Below are 18,236 nucleotides of genomic sequence, written 5' to 3' on the forward strand. Positions count from 1 at the left end.
ATGATTAAACGAATGCATGTTGGCAAAACACAGGCTAAGATTTGACAATCTCAAAGTCAAACGTAACAACTGAGTATAATAGCATGTTATTAAATTCCCAAGTTTTCAAATGACATTCAATATGATGCCATGATTTGACAAGCCAAGGGTAATGAATTTCACATTCTCAATAACGAAAAGGACGAATGTATTTTTTCCAGAAATTGTATATATTTATATATATTATTAATAATAAAATAACTCTCATTGTATTTCGATTTAAAGCTTTCGTGACTGCAGGGATTCATCTTCTTGGTTCTTTCGGTAAAGTCACGTAGAAGGGAAATAATAAAATAATAAAAATAGAACATAATAAAATACAATTCTCACGACTTTTCGGCCACAACGCAAGCAGCCGTCCTCAGGTGAAGAACAGGTCTGTTGGAAAGACAGCGTCTGTCTTTCCCTTCTACGTGACTTTACCGAAAGAACCAAGAAGAACTCTCATTGTGTTAGTCCATTCCTATGGGTCACTGCACAATTCCCCGATGGCTATTAAAGTTGGACATTTGGCTATCAAGAGGATGAAGTAGGAGGGTGCAGGCCAGGGCAGAAGGGTGGATGAAGAGCCGTGCGCATGGGACAGTGAGCGTGCATTTGGCAAGACTTTGAAAGATAAGGCAAAGGGCAATAGAGGGAAGAAGAAGAGGAAGAATTGTGAGAAGTTTTCAAATCCATCGCAGCACCCAAAGAGGCTCGAGTGAAATCGGCGGACGTGATCGTTTGAACTCCGAGCCGGCACTTTCCGACGCGCACGCCATAGTGGTCGTAATACCTGTGGAGTGAAAATGCTCGCTTGGCTTAAGGACCCGGCGAGCTTGACTTACCCCTGCCCCACAATGGACTTCTAAAGCGATTGCTAAACCTGGATTTTGTAGCCGCTTTTCACGGCTTCTGATGAAGCCGCTCGCCGGCACAAAAGCTGTGTCAGTCACCACCTCCCTCCCTTACGCTCTCCCGAAGCGCTTTTCCCACTGGTTTTTGCTTACCAGCCATGGGAAAATGAGTATAAGGTTGCACTTTCTCTCTGTACTCCCTCAACTTGTGTCTTTCACTGCCAAATCTGGAGTCATCAGTCTTCTCACTTCCTCCCTCACACAAGCCCTGCTTGCCCCGGAAAAAAAAATGTGCGCTCGCTAAGCTTCTGTTTGCTCCGTCACCGAAAATAAATATACGTGTAATTTTATTTTGTTAAATTGCACAGAAACGGTGGGTCTGGGCTATCCTGTTCGTTGTGTAGGTGCATTGCCTGCCATCCACACTCCCTCAAAAGGCTTCCAAGGACTTACAGAGCTTGGCTAATGCCAACTTTTTGATCAGTGTAATTTAATCGGAGTGAACATTTAGTTGAAACCAAGGACTTTACAGAAACTAAGTCAAACGGATTCATTAAATGTACCCAGAATTAAACAGCAATGTTCACCAAAGCGCACAATCTCGCTGCACATGTGGGGTTTCGTGATCGTGACAAATGTTTTCATGTTTTTTTCTGGGAAGGCTTTTTTTTTTAAATATATTTTTGTTTTTCCCAAGCAAATGTATTTCAATTGTGCGATCGGCATCGTGTCAGGAGACGAAGAGACGTCCAATCCAACCCCTTGGAGGGCAAGTCATCACACTGTGGTCGAGTTCGGCCCACTGAAAGAGATACCACAGAACCACTTCTGAGATCGTTTACAATGACCTCTCATTCAGACTAAGAGTTGTGCGTTTTCCCATGTGCCCTGCTATTGTCAAACAGAATTTTTGTTATTCCAAGAGAGCTGGATTTCTTTAAAAACTAAGTAAAAAAAACATCCGAATATGCTGGTTTTTTTTTGGTGAATTAATATTTGTGATCATGCTGAGACTATCGATCATGCTGAGTGTAGCGCCTTGATGGGTGGCTGGCTCAATTCGAACCCTGGATCTCAGGAGTGTCATATTGAACAAAGTTGTATTTAAAAAGAGGCATGTAAAAAACAAACTGAATTAACATCGTCTTGGCTCTCGCTAAGTACCTGACTGGTATGAGTGTCCCTCTCCAGTATAGCTTCTCAGGTATTCATCGGAAGTAAGCCTCTTCACGACGTACAACATCAATGCCGTGTCACCTCGAAAAAGTGAACAATGACGACCCAACCAAATATGCAATGTCATAAGAAATGCTTCAAAATGTTTCACTTTTGTTGTTGAAATATTCAGTCGTGGCAATTACTTTGTAGGTGTGAAACAAACGTCAACGGGCTTTTTAGCCGTAGACTCTTGAGGCAAGTAATGTCAGCCGAGCACCTATTGAGGCTTGAGCCATGGAGGATCATAGTGTAGTGTATCGATTCATTTAAAAAAAAACGGTGTGTGTGAGCGGTTATCAAAGCTCTCATGGCACACGAGAAGACTGTTGGGGCCTCGTCGCCTATGTTTTCCCCCAGAGCTGATGGAACTCGTTTAAAGCTATCATCGATTCACATCCCGCACCTCCGATTAGCACGGTTGGCTACGTATGGTGCGAACAAATTTCAACATACACACGCACACACAGCAAAGTCGACCTTACAGAAGGCCAGGACAGGTTGGGAAACCATTTGCCACAGATATTATCCACTGCCAAGGAAAAAAGCCACTGCGAAAAGAGTTCACAGCACATTGAGCCAACCACTTGGGCGACGATGCCATCATGCCCCCACCATACTCCTCGACACACGCACGCACACACACACAGGATACTACATTCTACTGTTATTGACCCTGGGCTGTCACGGAGACACAAACAAGCATGAATTAACTTTAACAAGTTACATTACGCAGCGGTCTGACATGCGGAGTGGTAAATTATTTGAAATGGGTTAGCAATACAACTGTCGGTGTAAATTACGCTTTAATATTGCAAAAGCACTGCACTGTTTACATTGACCCAAAAAACCTTGTAAATACTTTTTGTTAACAGGTCTCCGATAAATTACGCGGGATTTTTTTCATGCGTACGCATTGGCTACAGCGTGGCTGCTTCCTTGATGTACTCTGATTTGCCCCGCTGGATTCTTTACACAAATGCTGACTTTTTTGTTTTGTTTAATAGTTGAAGGCATTAGATGTTGGGCTTTGTTGTTAAATGGCACATCGATATATTTACAAGCATCGTACATCTAAATTGTAATGTGCGCTAAGTCAAGCTGAATGGTGTACTGCAACTATAAATTGTTGGGCTAAACATCTAAATATAGGATCACGGAGCTCGGGAAATGGTTGGTGCCGAGTCTGACTACCTACCCGTAATGTGGTTTCCCGTACCTCTGAATCGTTCTCTCTCTCTGAGAGAGTGAATGATAACTGTTACGTTGTTTTTATAACTTTATTTTGGTGGTTTCGAAAACGTTTTGGTTTAGCCATATTTGTTTGTTGTAGTACAGAGTTAGACTGATAACTTTAATCTAAATTGTCTTATAGTTGTTATTGTTTGACTTGCATCCCACTGGGATTTTTGCACACAGCATTGATATACGGTGTTTTTTCTGGTAGATTTTGCTGTTTTTTCCTGGATTTTTCTGTTGCGCGTAGTCACTTTAAGATGTTTCTTGTTCATGTTTTTGTTTGTTGCGGTTGCACCCGATTCAAGAGCCGAATGGCTCACAGACCTATACCTAATAAATGAACTTAACTGAGTTCGTTACACATTCCACATTACAAATAAACCAGACAACCTGAGTTGAATTCTTGGCCGAAATTCACATTAGTGGCAAGTGATATCTGAACTGATTCTGGGCCTCTCACTTCGACCAACCTGCAACCTGAAGTATGAACAAACAACAAGAACGATTTGTACTCTTAGGTTTTTTCGGTAAAGTCACGTAGGTAAAAAATAAAATTAAAGTTATTAAAAGTAATAATGGTAATAAAATAAAAGAATAAATCACGACGTTTCGGAGGCAACACAAGTCTCCGTCATCAGGTGGGACCGTCACAGCTAAAATCACTTGATACAGTAATTTTAGCTGTGACGGTCCCACCTGATGACGGAGACTTGTGTTGCCTCCGAAACGTCGTGATTTATTATTTTATTTTATTTCCATTATTACTTTTATTAACTTTTAATTTTATTTTTTACCTACGTGACTTTACCGAAAAAACCTAAGAGTATGAATCATTGCAGTCACGAAAGCTTCAAATCAAGAACGACTTGCACAGAGTGGAGAGGCCATTTTCCAGCAGTGGATTGAAGCATCCAGCAGTGTATTTAATTAAAACTATTATAGTACACAGCCCAGTATCACGCAGCAACGAACTTAACCTTTCATAATTATCAGCACAGATTGTGTAATTGGATTCTTATTGGGGTGGCTCAACTCTTGACATTACATTTTTACAAAACATTTTAGTAATCGTGTAACACGATTACGAAAATGCTTGGCATAACTACACGCCTAATGCATTCCATGAGTCCAGGCAATTAATCATGTGCACTTGAGACTTATCCCTCAATGGTTATGAATAGTTCGTCTTTATCCTGGGAAAGTACACACACGCAACACACGCAAGTACCTCAAACGATTGCATTGCAAAGCACATTCACGGCGGCAAAGCAAATGGTTTTCTTTTATCACGAGACACACTGGCTATATTTTAACGTCTACTTGAAGTGCCTCCTGTTTACTCATTTGTGTTTTCTTGTACTGACGCAAAACAACTTTAAATACTTCAGGGGGGGGGCATCAAAAACATTTGTTTATCTTTCAACAAAGTTCGCTGACCCTTTTGTGGACTGGCGCTTACTCGAGGCCACGGATTCATCGACATCATGTAACCATTGACGAACAGCACCCTTGAATTAGGACCACAGTGTAAAGAGGGAGTCTTCGGCTGTAAGATCGCCAGTTCCACATTAATTCAAGCGAGACTGACTCTGCTGATGAGACTCTGAATGTTGAAACCGGTCCAGAGCGTTGCTTGTCTTGAAAATAATTCTGCTAAACGTATGTCTCTCCTAGAAGGCCGTGCGACTGAAGCGTTGTGCAAGAAATATGTTTTTAAATAATGTGGAGGTGGATATGGGAAGGATACTTATTGTCTGTTTAATAATTTGTAAAGCAGTGTAAATTTAAAACCGTTACCAATGCTGGTCGTCCTTGTAAATGCCGAACGGGTGAAGACTTGAGGGTGCCTGTATGGTGGAGAGCGCAGCCCACTCCACCTGAGTTGTGCAATGGACTCTGGAGTGTGTGTTGAACTTCTTTCGCACTGTACGCAGCCAAACGCGCTGGTCGGAAGTGCGGGGGAAGGACAACAAACTAAGCACAAAAAGCAGTTGGCAAGAAATTAGTTTTGTATCTAGATTTAGAAGTGCATAGCTCCAGCAGCTTCCTAATAACGGACGGAAGAGCATTCCAGACGGCCGCAGAGGCGCATATAAAAGCGCGCGATGCAGTGGCCATCTTTGTTCGATGGCTGTAGCCAAAATCCGCCGCTGCGAAGATGAGCGGAGCTCGCTTGGTAGTTTCTACTGTTTGACGAGATGAGCAAGGTATTGTGGTTCATTTTTTGGCAAGCACCCTGCGTGTAATCAGTTCGACCTCGTGCTCATGGCGTTCTCAAGCCTCGTGAGTGGTCCCTGTCGTTGAGGTCTGGCATTGTGTTGGAGGACGACTTCTGCTATTTGAAATATGCTCCGTGATTTGACGGTAATTTCGTTTATATTCTCATGAACTGATATGTAAAATCAACTTAACACGTAGGCTTTCGCGAGCAATATTATTCATAATATAGGTTTTTGGGTCAGATCGCGTTATTTATAAATGTGTCGTAACCCTCCACCACCCGACACGGCCAAACAGTAAAAAATGTGTCACGTTTTTCAAAGGACAAAATAATTCACTTCTTTAGCCCACCGGTGTGCTGAAGAGAGAATCAACAGCATTTTTTAATTTGAGTACGACGTTTCGCTGATAATTACAATCAGCTTCATCGGGCAAAATGTTGCAGTTCAACATTCAATTGTTGAGCTAAAAAGCAGAAGGCATTACTTTGCATGATAAGTCTCGATAACATATATATGTACAAATAAAATAGTGATGCAATGCATGCGTGTATGTTGAACTTCTTTTGCACCGTACGTAACCAAACGTGGTAATCGGAGGTGGCGGGGGAAAGATAACAAACTAAACACAACAAGCAAAATGCAAGAAAACAAAGTAACTGTATTAAATAACAAAAACACATTCGTCAATAAAACTGTGGCCTTAAAATTAAAACTATATGATCGGCGACATTGTAGGCAATAGCCCTTGTTCATATTACATACATCACTGAGTATTTTTGTTATTTATACACCACTGTCAATGCAGCATCACCAAATAAGTCATTGTATTAAGTAGTGTATGTCGATATAGACATTTTACGAAAGTGGAGCAGACTTGGATGAGCTCACTGCAAAATTAAAGCATTATAAATGACACAGAATACACTCATATATTACTCTGTAAGGACATGAGTGAGTAAAGCCTATTTCTGGGCACTGCCCAAGGAAAGAATACATTCAGAGAGGCTGAAATATGTTGATTGTGCTATATTTATATCCTGTGCAGCTGTCTGGCAGCAATGTAACCAAATTACACCTCGAGGGGTAATTGCTTACAGCTTGAATATGATCAATAATACATGCTTACTAAACGTATAGGTGTGATGGAAAACATGGCAAATAACGTGACCAACGTGGAGCCTTGAAATGTTTTGTCCAACCACATTTCATAGATGGGCCAGGGGTCGGCAACGTCAACGACAAGAAAAGCCGCAATGCATCCGAGCGTGAGACAGTGGCACTTAATACTGGTAAGAACCTCCTGGTTACACCAGCCCACAGGGGATTATTGTGTCCGTCCGTCCGTCGTGCATCCAAAAATGGGAGGGGTGGGGCTGGGTGGAGAGGGAAGGGTGGGGAGGGGCTGGGTGGGGTGGGTGGGGGGCTGGGTGGGGAGGGGGCTGGATGGGGAGGGTGGGGCTGGGTGGGGGGTGGGAGAGGTGAGGCTGGGTGGGGAGGGGCTGATCACCCCGTGGTGCCCTTGTAAAACTCAACGTTTAACCTACTCACGCCGGCTTGTGCCCGCCCTCACTGTCGGCCATATTTGTGGAATACACCACGCCGCCGTTGACCCTGACCATTGACCGAGCAATCCAACGTTCCTACCAGCTCCCTCCGCAGGAATGTGTTAAATAACGCCACGAAGCAGCAGTCCTCAATAGGCCACACGCCGCAGGTTGCCGACCCCTGTACTAGACGCACCAAAATGATGGTGTCGGGATGTATAATGCAAGGCCGTAATTATAATATATATTGTGGGGGACACATTCCCCCCCCCCCCCCCAATATTCAAATATGCTCAAAATGTCCCCCCCCCCCAATATATTTCTGTAAAAAGTTAACAACAATTTGCTAAACCTTGGCCACAATATCTGGACTTGTCTTCATATAAATCAATGCATAGATTTCTGTTGATATGATTGTGGTTATGGTTGTACTTTATTAATCCCTAATCTCTGCCATTACATTCAATGAAACAAGAAATGGTAAAAAAAGTCAAAACAGAGCAATGTAATATATTACACTATTAGACATGATTGTAAAACAAAAAGTCCATCCCATGTGTTAGTGAATTTTAAAATACTTTAGGCAGGAAATTAGTTTTCAAATTTAGACATTTTTCTGGGTTGGGACCCCCAGACACCCTGGAAGATTTGGTCCCCCCCAATGTTGACTCCATGGCTACGGCCTTGGTAACACATTCCTGCGGAGGGAGCTGGTAGGAACGTTGGGTTGCTCGGTCAATGGCCAGGGTCAACGGCGGCGTGGTGTATTCCGCAAATATGCCCGACTGTGAGGGCGGGCACAAGCCGGCGTGAGTAGGTTAAACGTTGAGTTTTATAAGGGCACCCCGGGGTGACCAGCCCCTCCCCCACCCAGCCCCACCCCTCCCATCCCCGCACCCAGCCCCACCCTCCCCACCCAGCCCCTCCCCACCCTCCCCTCCCCACCCAGACCCTCCCTCTCCACCCAGCCCCTCCCTGCACGACGGATGGACGGACACAATAATCCCCTGTGGGCTGGTGTAACCAGAGGTTCCTACCAGTATAATGGAAAGTACGTTTGAGTTTTAATTACGGTCGTCGCTGGTCCAACCTCCCGGCGCAACAGTTGAAGAAACGGGGCACGTTCCTCTAACCCCTCCACCGCCCTCTCACCCAGCAGTGGGACATGGGGTAGAGCACAGTCTATCGGCGGCGTCGCGTGTGATGGGGTAAAGTGTGGGTACAGCCACCTCTTCAGGGTGTCTGACCAGCGTGGAGAAGTCAGGCAAGATGTCCTCCAGAGGAGTTCCCGCGAGTGGAGGCCCGTCCATCAGCAGCGGGGTATAAACAAGATATTGCAGGGCTGCACCTGTACATTTTACCAGAGGTAATACAGGTATTTGTGTATCTATATATGCTGTATGTCTGTGCTGTATAGTGTGTGGACGGGGTATATTTATTGCATGGTATGTATGAGACAAACGTGTCAGCAATGTACCAAATCTGCCCGGTCTCTTATAAGCGGGTCACGTTATATAAAATGTAAAAAAGTTAAATGTACGTCACTGAGTCAGACACCACCGCCTCTATCAGATGTCTAAGTAAAATCGTATGCTACCCTCTAGTGGCAAGTCTCGATTATCTGTTTTTTTGTTTCACTCGGACACCATAAACATAAAAAAAATATGATGAGCAACATGTAACATCTTGCATTGCGCTTATTGGAATAGGTCGGAGCACTCGTAGTCGCCACATGCTACATAGATAATTATAAAGCCAGTGGAGTCATTGCTTTGAGGTCTCTAGAGAGATATAAGCTTGTGCCCTTAAGAGTAAAAAAGAATGTGGATGAAGGGGACATTCGTGAAACTTTAGAATATCAGAATCAAAATAAATATTCTATACTGGAGGAATCCGATGAGCTATAAAGTTATTTTTCACAGATGTCCAGTAGTTTTCCCCAGATGTCCAGCAAACTTGAAGAAGCATTAGCCAATCGAAGAATGAAAAACGTCAATTCTCCTGGACGAGATGGAATAACTGTGATCGCCATGACAATCTGGAGGGACAGCTGTTAGAATGTAAACGTACATAGAAATAAAATATGGTACCTCAATCATGGACTGATGTAAAAAAAAACATTCTGCTCTTTAAAAAAAGAAGAGAACTGGAGATAAAATTGCATTGGAGAATTACAGACCTATGACTCTACTATTACATGTATCTAAATTGCTCGTGAAGGTCATAGGGAACTGCAAAATGGATTTAGAGAAGGGTTGTCTAGCGTTGGCCACACACACGACGCAATTAGGTCCGAGAAAAGGCACTTAAAATGTAAAATACAATATTATACCCGGCGTTTGTATATTACAAAGAGGCATTGTGGATACTGATGCAGCCCTTCAAGATGTCAAAAATCAAATGCCGTGTATAGCAATGATCAAAATAATGTATGGCTATGGAATAGTGAGACTGAAGTTACAAGAAGGAGTAGCAAAACACATTCGAGGAAGGAGTCAGACGAGAATATAGAGTACACCATATTATTTGGGTCTTTCGGTAAAGTCACATAGATAGGTTCAAAGAAAATAACAAAAAAACTAAAACTACGACGTTTCTATCACAACACAAACCCTTTGGAAGCTAACCCCCCCCTTTTCCTGAAAACGACCACTTGTGTTGCGATCGAAATGTCGTAGTTTTAGTTTTTTTGTTATTTTCTTTGAACCTATCTACGTGACTTTACCGAAAGACCCAAAGAATATGAATTCCTGCAGTCACGAAAGCTTTAAGTCAAGATTCATACAGTACACCCTCACGAAGGCTACTCATGGAAACTCTTAAGATAAATTTAACAAAAAATGTGAATTATGAAATAAAGGAATATAAATACAAATTAAGAATGAATTAACCATCCTCAGACTTTGTTATGGCACAGTGATTGTCACAAGTAACCGACATTAACTACTGTACGAAACATTACTCAGTAACCTTTGTTAAAAAGTTACGGACAACAAGTGTGCAAAACAATAAACAAAACATTCTGGTAAATCAGAAATATCAGGCCACTGCTCTGACACAGTGGTTTTTATTATTGCGCTTGCGCTGTTAACCCGGAATCCTGAGTTAGATTCCCAGCCACGGCTAACATCAGTAGCAAATGATACGTGGTGTGATCTGAACTCCCCCCTCCCCCGTCACACAACCCGCATTGGCAAGTGTGGTGAAGTATGGTCTAGTCAGCCCCATGACCGTCATATTGTGCAGTCTTTTATCCCAGCCGTGGTTTGATACAGGGATGTACATTATCATTCTTATGGTCATATTCTTTGGGTCTTTCGGTAAAGCCACGTAGATTGTGCTGCGATCGAAACGTCGTGATGTTGTTATTATTATTTTTATCTACATGGCTTTACCGAAAGACCCAAAGAATGTGAATTCCTGCAGTCACGAAAGCTTTAAGTCAAGATTCTTATAGTCGTGTATACCCATATTCACTCTCCATCACTTCGAGGTGTTAATTGTTCACATACATAAAAACAAACAAAACTGAATAAAAATATAAAAATATTATCTATTATATTGAAACAAAGCAACGTAGGCTGCAGAAGTTATAAACTGTAGGTGAAAATGTCGTGTGTGACAGCCAATAAAGGCATACACATACATGAAGAATGAATTAATCATTGGTGAACAACATTGTTTCCTCCATAAACATCATACATTTTCCCTCAAAAAATATTCTGAAACCGAAAATTAGTGCTGGATACAAGCACATTTGCTCATGTTACGTGTAACTTTGATCCTTACCCATGTATGGATAGTTCACTTTTAATATGCAATTATGTTGAAGGACTCTGTGTTGTTTTGGTGTCGTCTGGGATTGTTTTTGTTTTGCTGCCTTGCCCAGGATTGCATTCGGTGTTGAAAAATCAACAGGAATGTATGTACTCATGTAAATCATACCGATATAAAAAGTTTTTGCTTGTGTTGCAGTCGAAACGTCGTGAGAAATTGTTTTAGTTTTAAAATTGTATTATTTTATTATTTCCCTTCTACGTGAATTTACCGAAATAACCAAGAATATACATACCGATATACTTTATTGACTTGCTTAGCTTTCGTATGCTGTGCTCCAGCACTTCTATCTGTGTTTGCATGGTTTGTTGTAACTTTTTGACCTGAGCCTCCTGGACATCTGTGGAAAAAAATCTTCACAGCTCATCGGATACTTGCTGTCTAAATAAAGATTCTGATTAGGAATTAAAAAAAAAATATTTAAGGGGTGCTTCAAAAGATGTTAACACTTATTTGGGACTATCGTTTTTAATGGAAAAATAACGGATAATACATTGCAATGTGATAACAAATGTATGTTAATAGCTTCAAAAAGTCTCTACTTGTTCGCCATCATTCTCAACACGTGCCTGGAATCTTCTCCAGGTGGTCTCCAGAGCTCGGAGGCACATTTCTCGTGGTATTGTTGCAAATTCTCGGAAGTGTTAACATTTTTTTGGAGCACCCTGTGTATAAAGTAAAGTGAGCTAGGCAGCCACATCGCTCAGATATCTACTACACAGGGCCTGTGTGACCTATGGGCTTAGAAGTCCGGTCAGGAGCTGTTTGGATTCATTAAATCGTGATTACCTCGTGTTCAACAGCGTAGCGGGGATGCGCCTGGGGACAACGAGGGGCCTCATTAACAGAAACATTCCTACGGTGCAACACCCATGCACGATGGACAGCCTGGTTGTATGTGTGTGCTGCATGTTGAACTTCTTTCGCACCGTAGATAGGCCAACCGTGCTAATCCGAGGTGCGGGGGAAGGACAACAAACAACACAAAAAGCAGTTCTAAATAAATGCATTTTCAATCTAGATTTTAAAATGGCGTAGCTCCAAGTTGCGTCCTAATATCGGAAGCAAGAGCGTTCCAGACGGCCGCAGAAGCGCATCTGAAAGCGCGATGCGGCGACCGTCTTTGTTCGATGGCCCAGCCAGAAGCCGCTGCGAAGTTGGCCGGAGTTCGCGTGATGGTTTACGCTCCTTGACGAAAACATGTTCACGCTTGTCGTCATGCCAATTCCTCTCCGCTCTTGTACTTTCTCAACAACTGAACTCATCCCCTTACATATTCCCACCACCCCACCCCCCGAAACGAACAATCTCAGGAATTTCAAAAGAAGTATTCACCTGCCAGTGTTTTATTTTTTTACTTTTTGTCTGTTGCCATCGGAACGATGTTGTCGGTTGATCTTTCGATAACGTTAATGGCTTCATGACTAGTGTTGTCTCGTTCAGATTTCGGAGGTGATCTATATACACAAACTGTGAATCGTGCACAATTGCTTCTCAAAGTGCATCTCATGGAGGCGTAAGATTTGAAATGAAGCTTCAAGCAAAGGTGCTCTCTCTATGCTTCTCAATGTAATTCCAAACATGCGTCTCTCGCCACGTGTTTATTGTATATTCGTCATCATGCGCTATCCACTGCTACATAAAGATGCAAATTACGACTCTAACTTGCGTATGTTATATTGATTCAAGTGTTCCACCTTCTGTCTTTTCGCGTAAACCCGAGTACGCATCTCTCTTCACACGTTTATCACATTCATCATGCTCTATCCACTGCTGCACGGAAATCAAAATTGTGCCCCTTAACTTGCCTAGTGCTCTAATCAGCGTGGTTTAATATCGGTCACTCGACGTAGCTCCAAGTTTATACCTCTCCGTGCTTCTTTGAACACTTTCCATGCTCTTGGTCAACGTCCACGTTTCCCATGCATGTTGCATGCCAGGTAATATGCATTTATTGTTAATAACAATAACACACAAGTAAACAATTTCCGAGAACAGAGGCACGTTCGCAAGCGTTACATGACCCCATGCATATGCACGATTGTTCTTCCCTCGTTGTTGCTGTATATTAGAGGCACGTGCAGTGCCTGTTAGACATGTACGGACAACAAGAGATCCAATCTGGGTCCTCTCATTACCTTGATCCATTCTCTCCTTTGAATGGCCTCTCCCCATCCGTCCATCCCCACAGGCGGGAGGGAGGCGCGACCTCCTGACCCTGGGGTCCCCTTTTATCGCGGCGAGCTTCTGTCTCGGGGTGACAGCGCTTCCAGTCGCCCGTGATGGATTGCAGAGCGCGGGGCGGCGGCGATTCGTGCTCACCGCGGCGGCGTCACGGTGCATCTTTACACAAGCATGGCCAGCACCACGCCCGGCCGCCTTTGTCTCCCAAGTTGACACCTCCCCTGGTATACAGGAGATTGTGGGTTCGATCCCGACCCTGACGCCTGCTACATATATATAAAGCTTGCGTGTTGTATCTCCCCGTGGCCATGTGTAATTTTTTTCCGGCAACCTCCGTTTTTTCCCTTCACCTTTAGAAGCATGCGTTTAGCGTATCTGGCTGCTATAATTTTCCACCTGATAAGCCACTTTGTTGAGCTATCATTTGTGGCCAGGTCGCTTCCGAAAAAAAGCTACGTAGCTCAGTAGCTCTTATCTGGATATAAAAAAAAAATGTTCGCTTAAAACAGTTTAGAATTATTTGCACATCGCACATCTTACACGAGCTCGCGTCGAGGTGGGCTTGCCTTGAAACAAGCTTGCCAAACGCATACAAATTGGGCGCATTACATAGCAGAACATATTACAGGAATATCGTTCACTCGGTCTTATCAATAGTACAACAATAATTATTCCCTGTAGAGCCTTCACAGCCTGTTGGGGGCGAGTGATATTCGCGAGCACCTATGAAGGACGTCACGGCACCCGAGGGGGTGAGTGGCGAGCACCACGCCCGGTCGCCTTTGTCTCCCCAAGTGGAATTGTTTATACATCGCACCGGATACTCATTTCAGGCTGAGTCGACCTAAGGGAGGCTCTGGACAGCTTCAGATAATTGCCGCTGGTGTTGGCAGTGAGCGGGATTCAAGACCTTTCTTTCCTCAAAGTGACAATAAAGGGCCATGTTACAGCATTCCTCTGTCTGCCTCGCAGCGTAATTCATCTTCATCATGCACCATCCATCTCCGTGTAAAGATCAAAATGATGTCTCTAACTTACGTGCGTTTCTCCGATCCATCTGTTCCTCTTTACGTTTCAGTCTAATTTAAAGCATCTATCTCCCCGTACGTGTATCATCATCATCATTATGCTCTATCGACTTGATTTATGAATGCAATATTGATCTAACCTGCGTGTGTTCTGTATTCTACACGCTCCTTTTTCTGTCTCTCGTTGTGATTTCAAATGTACACCTCTGCATGATTATTTAAACTTCCCATTCAAGTCTTTAATATCCACGTATCTGATTCATGGCACAGCGGTAATATCGCGTCCGTTCGCTCTGTTTATATATACTACTTCCGAGCACGTGCATTATCTTCTTCCTTGTTCAAAAAAAGTAAACAGCCAACTTTCTAGACGTAACTTTCAAATGCACTGTTAGTAAAACAATAATAAAAACAGACAATAACCGATACACAAGACACCGGGGAGTATTGCTGGACCGCGCTATCCGGCCAGGTGGCTCAGTGGAAGAGCAAGCAACTCGCTACCAGAAGGTTGCAAGTTCAAATCCTGGTTGGCAATTGACTCCGCCCATAATCCTACTCGTGGTGGTTATAATGAGTACCACTTTGTGGTGATGCCAGCAGTGGTTACCCTATAGAGAAGACTCATAGAAATGTGGAATTTGCACCAATGGCTCAGGACTTTAAAGGAGATGAGCTCAGCTTCAAAGCTCATTTGAGCAGGAAATTACTTTGATTGACTTTTTTGCTATGACCAGGCATGCAGTTTTTTTTTTATAATTCAATAACCTCTGGCTGGCAGCCGTGAGTAACAGGGCTAATCCAGGGCTGCGTGACTCACGGAATGTATCACTCTACGTGCCATTTCCTTTCTCAAATACTTCTGCGATCATGGCCTTTACAAATAGCTCTTTCCATGATATTACTCAAGAACGTTGCATGATATACTCCCAGTTGCATCAAAGTGTTCAAATTGCTTATGTGCTTAATTCGCTGTCTTCCCCGGCCTTTTGTACCTCAACATTTTCACAGTTAACACATTACATTCAGTCTCTTGTTTTTCAATATTTAAATAATGCCCAATAATTACAATTTTCCTTTCTCTGATAATTCGTATTAATTTTTTTTGTACCGATCCGAAATACATTCATGGAACACATATTTTCTGTCCTTGACATTGTTAACATCTTTCTTAAAAATAAAATGCTGTTGCTTCTAGTTTTGCTACAATACATATACAGTTTATATAGAGAGATCAGGTAAATATGTATATGCACTCGAGATGCAGGGCTATCCAATTATAGATAACCCACTTATTCGAATTGCCCTCTTCTCAACGTGCCATTGAATGCAGTACTGCGTCGTATCGTGAAAGCGATGGCTCATTATCTGACAGAGAAGAGTTGCTGAAAGATCGAACAGGTATACTGAGATTGGTCGCTTTGAAATGAAATATAGTTTCTACAAATTAATTAATCCCTATTATTTTTTAGGAGTACCTGTTAAAATTGATAACAACAACCGCCATTCGCCACTAAGTGACGGTGACGTCACCACGACGCTTGTGCCATGCCAAGTGCACCTTGAGGCCACGTGAAGTGTCGAACGCCCGCTGGCAGGAGGTCACGGGGCAGACCCAGGTGCCACGGGTCGACTGACAGAGATGACCAAGATGACTGGCTGATGCACCACATGTGCCCCCTACTGTACCAACTTGCTGTGCTTTAGCCACCCGGCGCTTCGCTCGTTGTTGTGAGCGTCGCTCCTCCGCCCTCCGTTGTTGTTGGAGGGCGACTGCCTCCAACTGCCCAGTAGCGTCCTTCACTAGCCTCCTCCACAGAGGCCGATCTTGACACCGCTGGTACCAGTCATCGGCAAGTCCACTCAGCTCCACGTCCTCCTGTACCACATCACTCCATCTCTTCTCTTGATAACACTGTGGTTCTCACCTGTATGGCCATAACACGAATTTACATCGTGTTTTGCGCAGCGTATCCCTATGCTTAAATACTCTCATCAATATGTATCGTGTGTCGCCTACGTAAGTGAAATATGCGGCCATCTAATTTAGCCTATCAGCAATGATATAAGTCCATGTGTGCACACCCAAGAGCTCTCTGTATTCATAGAAAACAGAAGTTTACTATTATTTCCCAAATATCACTGCCTTACTCAGACGCGGTGAGCCCATCTGTTTGATATCACGACACACTTAACGAGGAGGTCTTTTCATATCCCCGTGTACCCCAGCTTTGAAAAAAAAATCATGTTCCACCCATTTAATAAATGCCGGTTCCACGGTGAACCGCAGACAGTTGATCTTCTAACGGCTAGGGGAGTATGGGAGTAATTTATTTACTTGTGTGTCCCTGTTTGAAGCTCCGTTACGCACGAGGACCGTGGGTCACATCAAGGCAGAGTAGGATGAGTAACAAAGCGCTCCGGTGCTTTATGTTTCATTTATATGACGATAAGTCATTTTAATACCACTGATGTCTCTCGGATTAGGCCACGGACCGTGTAATAAAGTTGTTGCTGAATGATTGCTTTGGAAACCCGTTGAATTGGTGGCTATTGATCGTGATGATCATTTATATAAGTGGCCGATGAATTCTGCTCACCATGTTGGTGATGTGATGTCTTGACACAATACAGGGACCAACACCGTTCTGTCTTCTTGTACTGATACTCAACTAAGAGAGGGCTCCGTTTTATTTGAAACCTCTATGCAGCATCCCAGTAACTTTGGGAACGTTGCGTGTTTACCAGGACATCGCTACATTTTTGGAAAGTTTGAATTACTGGGGATGCTCTTCGTGGCGTGGTTTCCTAACACCCGGGATAAGGCTCAAGGTCGTTCGTGCAAGGCCAATCCTAATTATGGGGCCTTTCTTGCCAGTATAAAAATATAAGAATAGGGTTTACCCTTTCTGGCAATAAAGCAGGTGTTAAGATGTTAAAACTAGGCCACAAAGAAGGCTGTCTCTAGTGTGGACTAATCAGTTTCAAAGGCAATGCATATATTACCAGAGCATGTTTTTGTTTGCGTGTTCACCACAAGTATGTGTGGTTAATGCAGACACGATACCTTGCAAAAGCTTTGTTTGGCGTTTTAAGATCTTAACACCTGTTTTATTGCCAGAAAGGGTAAAACCTATCCTAGTCTCCTTTGCTGCAGAAACTCCACTCGTCAAAGGGCTCTCACCTGCATATAAAAGAAAGAGCTTAATGTAAGCGCGTGGTAATACGTTCGTGCCGTATATTTCCTTCGTCATTGCACAGAAGCTGATGGCTGCACACATTGAAACTACTCAATTGAAAATGTTATTCGGCAAAATCATTGTATATAATCGACGACCTTTTGCACAGGCCAGATAGGTAGAGTGATGCATTGTAAACAACGTGGAAACTTTCGTGACTGCAGGAATAAGATAAAAAAAAATCAAATTAAAATAATAAATGGAAAATAATAAAAGGCAAAAAACCCACAAATTTTGACTTAAAACTTTCGTGACTGCTCGCTTTTATTTAAAATTTGTGTCGTTTATTTATTTATTTTATTTGATCTCTTTCCTTCTATCTACGTGACTTTACCGAAAGAACCACGAACATGTAAGCAACGTATTGGGTATATTTTATACCCTATAACATGTGTATACTGTACAGCTTGTCCATATAATTTGGCTTGTACTTTTGTGTAGCTTGCACACTGTACGAACAGTGAATTTAAGTTCACAATTCCATGTGTGCATGCGGCCAATGTAACCAAATTCAGTTTAGCTAATAATTATACTGTAACTGAATATGTGATGTTAGGCTTTCCAATAAGGATGGAGCCCACTGTACGTTCATGCATTATACCAGCTACAGCGTTTATTGCTTCAGAAGATACCTGCCATACTGAGTCGTGCACAATATGCTGCACCTATATGCGTTTGGCTGTCAAGTTTAGATAAAAGGATGCTCGAAAATATTAAAGTTTTAAGAAAAGCATGCATATATCTGAGTGTGGGCGTATTGGTTTCTTTTCAAACATAGAAACCGGTAACATTTGTGTGCACACAAGTATTGATGTAATGTAAAAAAAAAATATTGCTTTCTTTCCCATTGTTT

This window comes from Lampetra fluviatilis, chromosome 22, assembly GCF_964198595.1.
Source record: "Lampetra fluviatilis chromosome 22, kcLamFluv1.1, whole genome shotgun sequence".
Taxonomy (NCBI): Eukaryota; Metazoa; Chordata; class Hyperoartia; order Petromyzontiformes; family Petromyzontidae; genus Lampetra; species Lampetra fluviatilis.